The sequence below is a fragment of the Populus alba genome, chromosome 1 (genome assembly GCF_005239225.2).
Source record: "Populus alba chromosome 1, ASM523922v2, whole genome shotgun sequence".
NCBI lineage: Eukaryota > Viridiplantae > Streptophyta > Magnoliopsida > Malpighiales > Salicaceae > Populus > Populus alba.
In genome coordinates this window covers 42362166-42368434 of record NC_133284.1, presented here as the reverse complement: position 1 = coordinate 42368434, position 6269 = coordinate 42362166, and positions in this window count along the sequence as shown.

The following is a 6269-nucleotide window of genomic DNA, read 5'->3' as shown; positions in this document are numbered from 1 at the left end:
TCGTTATTTGCATCAGGGCAAACCCTTCTTGAAGCATCTTGAACTCAAGACTTGTGGGTGACACATTGGCCGTCGCTCCAAAAATTTTCATTGTAGAGTTTGGGCAAAAATCACGATTCTTGTCCATCATACAAGAGTTACGACCATATTGTCACCCCTCGAAGGGCGAGTTCATCATATAGATTACATGTTCATACATTTGTCATGCATGCACCAGAATGAAAAGAAGGTCCCCTACGAGTCTACAACACCCAGCTTTGAATGGAAAAAACACAGAAGATGAAGAGTGTGCCTGTGGTAATGTCTATTTTTAAGAAGAGTTGGAGTTTCTAAAGACAAGTGTGACTCGCCGCTACTTACTCGAGCAAATACTGAAAAATAACTTTGGGGAAGTTCCTTCCAACTGACCGTTCATCTTTGTTCAAAACCCAACAACGACTCAGCCAGAAGAAATTGGGGGCAAACATGGTCAAGAGCCTCGACACAATCATGTATTTCTGTAAAAGCTTTGGTGAGAAGGCTGACCGAAGGGAAATTGCACCACCGGTGCATATTGGAGCCTGTTCTTATACTGGAAAAAAAATTCTTGTGTTTGATCATGCCTGCAAAACTTCTTGATTTTTATTTCAACCTATTCCAGTTTTTTTTTGGTAACTTGGCTTAAAATTCCACAACACTTTCCTTGTCAAATGAGCCTTTATTGTTAATAAGATCATGTGCTTATAACATACCTTCATTTTTGTTGTTGTTTCATGCAAATAACACATTGAGCATAACCGTTAAGCATGAAACCATCACACCAAGAATCTTTGGGCGTGTTTCCCTTTTCTTCCAAAACTATGCATGATCGCACATGTTCACAAGGATATTTGGGAATTCAAAGTTTAGTACAAAAACAGAAATCATGTTGATGTTTGTCTAAAACAAACGAGTTCTGGAAATTCAAGTGATTTCTTAGAAAGGTAACCATACACCTAGAAAACCTTAAAAAAAAAAACAACAACAACCCATGAAGTGACTCCAAAAGTTGAGTTTTATTTGAATGAATAATGAGAAATCACATTGTATACTCGCATGAAAACAAGGCTTACCGATCCTAAATGCATGAGTTTGAATTGAAGAAAGGCCATCTTTGATAATCTTTTCACGAGGCTAAAATATATCATTTGTAGTCCCCTTTTGAGCCTAATGCTTTTCTTGAGATAAGTAACCTGGGTTAGGATCACACCCCACACCGGGGGCAAGTGCGATGACATAGAGAAAACCTCAATGATCGAAAGTGCCCAAGCAATACTAGGGGGCATAAAAGAAAATTCTCAATCATCAAAGGTGTCCAAACAAAGCTAGGGGGCATGAAGAAAAATCCAAAGGATCCAAAGTTTTGAGCATATATAAAAAAAATAATAATATATGATGATGCTCAAAACCATATGAAGAAAACAAAAGCAAAGAGAAAGAGTCCAAGCCCCAACACTAAGGGGGCACGATAGACAATTTTCAAAGGACATTTAAATGACAAAAGGTCAAGAAACAAGCACAAGTGATCCTTAGTTTTGAAATCCCTTAAACACCTTTTAAGCCTACAAATATCATTTTCTTCATAACCAAGAGCCCAAGCCTACATTACGTGCCTAATCAAGCCCTTTTTGATCAAAGGCAAGCAATATGGATCGATAGGCAATGCTCTCTCATGTGAACCAAATCATTATTCATGCAAATAAAATAAATGCTTTGAAAATCAGTTCTCTATAACCCTCAAATTGAAATTTGAACCACTTTTTACCAGCCAAATGTCACTTCATATATCTCACCAAAAGTCAAAATAAAAATTTTTCATCACTTCTGATAGCCTCTCTATAGGAAGCACTTGAATTTCTTCCGAATGAGTTAACTTTGAATCGACGTCAAAATGATTTCTATGTCTGGAATAACTTTGAAATTCCAAAAATTTCTGCATGAAAACAACTCCTTGTCAAACCTTCCTTCATAGAGCCTTATCCCCAAACCCGAATTGAACACTTGGGGGCATGATCAAGCTAGGGGGCAATAAAGAAATATATGATAGGGCTGGCTCCATGATTCTCATTCTAAGAAAATGTCGAGCAAAATTGGCAACCCTTGAGATAAAGAGGCGGAGGACAAAGAACTATGATGATATCAAATCCTTTCTAGAGGTCAAGATTACAAGAGATGACTCGAGTAAGCAAGAGCGAAAAAGCCATCGAAGTTCACTACCAACACTCCAACTTTTGAGGAAAGAAAGACATCATGAAGAAAGGGGGACCTATTTTTCTCAAGTAAGTATACATGCATAATGCACTACTTTCAACATTGTCAGATCGGTGTTCCATCATCACCTTTTGGGTAGTGCATTTTCTAACCATACCTTATCTCGAGTGCTCCTTTGAGCCCTCACTTCTTTTTGTGTGCACCTTTAAGCTACCATTTCTCAGGTAGTGTGTTTTCTAACCCTACCTCCTTTTGAATGCGCCTTTGAGCCCTCACCAACATTTTTCTAGGTAGGTCACCCATTACAACGCGATCAATTCTCCATGTTTTTATTTAGGTAGGTCACCCATCACAATGAGACCATTCTTTCACCTGGGTAGGTCACCCATTACAATGAGACCGCTCTTTTCTTTATCTTGGGTAGGTCACCCATCACAATGAGACCATCATTTTTTTTCTGGGTAGGTCACCCATTAGCATGAGACCATTCTCCATGTTTTTGTTTGGGTAGGTCACCCATTACAATGAGACCATTCTTTCCCCTGGGTAGGTCACCAATAAGAATGAGACCACTTTTCCCCCTTTCCACTTGGGTAGGTCACCCATCACAATGAGACCATCATTTTTTTCTGGATAGGTCACCCATTAGAATGAGACCATTTTACATCTTTTTTTTTACCTGGGTAGGTCATCCATAATAATGAGGCCATTCTTCTCCTTGGGTAGGTCACCCATTACAATGAGACTACTCTTTCCTTTTTCTTGGGTAGGTCACCCATTACAATGAGACCGCACTTCACATTTTTTCCATCTAGGTAGGTCACCAATCATAATAAGACCGTTTTTCACATTTTTTCCATCTGGGTAGGTCACCCATGACAATGAGACCGCACTTCATCATATTTTTTCCATCTGGGTAGGTCACCCATTACAATGAGACCACACTTCATATTTTTTCCATTTTGAGTAGGTCACCCATTACAATGAGACCGCACTTCATATTCTTTCCATCTGGGTAGGTCACCCATCATAATGAGATCATTTTTCACATTCTTTTCACCTGGGTTGGTCACCCATTACAATGAGACCACTTTTTACACATTCTTTTGTTCTAGTTGAATGAGGTCGCCAGATGGGATCTCATGTAGCTTTGGTTAAAGGGAATCTTCATATGGGATTTCAGGTTGACCCAGCTACAACATTCTTTGGTTTTGGTAAAGGAGGTCGCCAGATGGGATCTCAGGTTAATGAAAAAGAGAGAGAGAGAGAAAGAGAGAAAGACAAGAAAAAAAAAAGAGTAAGGTTTTTAGATGAAGTGGAGATTGAGCAAGTTAAGCAGACAGAAAGACAAGTTTTTCATTACAAAGCTTACTATACAAAACATTGAGGATTTTTGCTTCGTAAGCATTGTAAAGAGGGGGCATCTGTTGCTACCCAATTTTTGACCCATGTTTTGATAAATTTTCAGAAAAATTCAAAAATAGAGAAAAACAAAGAAAATCCAAAAAAAAAATTTAATATATTTTCGTTATTTTAGCATTTTCAACGTCGTCTAAGAAAGAATTTAAATTTTTAAGGGTCTTTTGAACGAGTTCAACTTTTCACGCGTCATTTTTAAAATCATTGATTTTCCTCATTGAGTCGACGTTGATATTGCTCGTTTTCAAAAAATAAAAAAAAATAAGAAAAATCAAAATTTACAAAAAGAAAGAAGTTGAGGGACTAGTTTGAAAACCTAGAAAAACTTTTCCTATAAATACCATGCTACACTGAATTTTTAAAGGGGGGCATTTTGTAATTTGAGAGAGGCAACACAAAAAAAGGGTAAAACCTAACCCTAAACCTAGCTAACTCAAACAGCCGCCCCCCTCTCCTGGGATTTTTCTGCTTCCCCTCAGCAGCCGGCACAAGCAGCAGCCCTTCTCATGCAAAACCAAACTAGGGCAGCCTCCTCCCTTTCCTAAACCTGCCCCATCGTCTCCAGCAGCCCCCAAAAGACTTTGCCATCTCCTTCTTCGCCTGAGCCACCACCACTGGACCCTCCACCTCTGCCTCTCCACCGTCACAACTCTCCCAAAACCGACACAGCTTTCCTTCTCTCTCTTGAAAACAATTAACGTCTAGAGCACATCCCACATTTCCCTATTTCCTTCTCACGGCCTCCAGCTCCACCCGATAGAGGCCGGCCGCTGCTCCTTCTCGCCCAAACCAGCCACCGCAGCTCTCATTTTCCTTCCTTCTCCCACAACCCGGTCTTCTCCCCTCAAACCAGCAGTGTCGATCCTCCCTCTCAGCCACCATGAACAGACCGCCCTCTCCACTACCTCAACCGGCCCGAACGCAGCAACACCAGCCCAAGACTAGCCCCTCAGCCAGCAGAGCTTCCCCCATTTCAACAGATCTTCCTCTCCTTCAGTCTCCTCCACAACAACTGAACGGCAGCAGCCAGCCACCTCTTCATCTCCTTCAACCAGCATCGTCTACCGGTCAACTGCCCCCCTCTCTACTGCAGCTCCAACAGCCACAGACGGCAGCCACCAGATCTGCAACCAGCGAAGGAAGAGAAACAGATCTGCAGAACAAAAACAGATCTAGAAATGAAACAAACAAACTAAAATCAACTGCATGTGTTGTTTTCGGGTGCTTTGCAGGTCGCCGCCGGCGTTGGGAGACTAAGAAGAAGAAGTCGATCCTGATCCCCCCTGTCTCTAGAGTTTCTGGCGGCGGCGCATGAGCCCACGCGCTGCCAGTGGCGGGGCACGTGGAGCAGACGCGCCGCCGCTGGTTGCTGCCCTAGAAGCCTTCCGTCTGTGTTCCCGTGCACTGTTCCTGCATTTTCTAGAAGCCTTAGGATGTGTTAGGGGCTGCTCTGTAATTTAAAATGGTTTTTGATGTAATATTTTTATTTAGTATTGATTTTTTTATTATTTGTATTGTGGATGTAAAAGAAAAGGAAAGAAAAAGAAAAGAAACAAAAATAGTGAAAGTGTATGGGTGTGCTTGTATTTTGTTTTATCAATTGTTTTATTTTTTTTATGATAAAATTGCAAAGATTAAAGAAGAATTTAATATTTTTATTGGATCACGGTCAAGAATTATTAACTTATACATAAGTTGTATTTCTATATCTGATGAAAGGATAAAATTGTAAAACTTCTTTAACACGTCAAAATCATGAAGCAGCTTACTTCAGGTAGGGTGCGTTAGGGGTGCTAATACCTTCCCTAACCACAACCAGTCCCTTACCCACGATCTCTGACAAGACCAGTACATTCGGTTTCCTAGTAGCCTGCAATCAATTACTAGGTGGCGACTCCCAACGAACCGATTCAAGCAAATGCAACAACGAGAAAAAATTGCCAGCCGATGCCACATGGGATTTTCCGACGTGCGACACAACATATGGCTGAGAACTTGCGAGGTATATATAGAGATTAACACCGATAGATTGTCAAACGGACATAGGCCGTCGGTATTTCATAGAGAGTTGAAAAACATTTACTGCATATGCCATTATTACTGACATCCACACCGATGATCATTGTCCGTCAATATTTCACATAGAGTTGCAAAATATTCATTGCTTATGCCACCATCATCAACAATATAATTTGGTCGGTGATGTATCGCTCGAAATATAGATGGAATTATTCCATCGGTATATTTCTAGTGAGAGTTTGTTTTTTTGCTTGCTTTGTCCGTCCGTACAATCATCGGTGTTTATTTTTTTTTTACCGACAAAACTAGTGACAGAAAGCAGAAGTACTGACGATCTATATATCGACAGACATGTTCCGTTAGGGAAGTTGCCGATAAATTGTTAGGAAAATTCAGTTGGTAAAACTGTTAAATGTTATAGTGATTTCTAGCAAAACAATCCATTTATGGATTTTTTGGACCCTTTGATGATTAATTTGTTACTTTTATGAAGAGTTGTATAAATGTAAATTCAATTCTAAGAACAATAATTGTTCTTAGTATGTGATAAATGTTGATAATTAATTGTAGGAGAGTAAAAGATCATAAACCCTTTTCTTGAG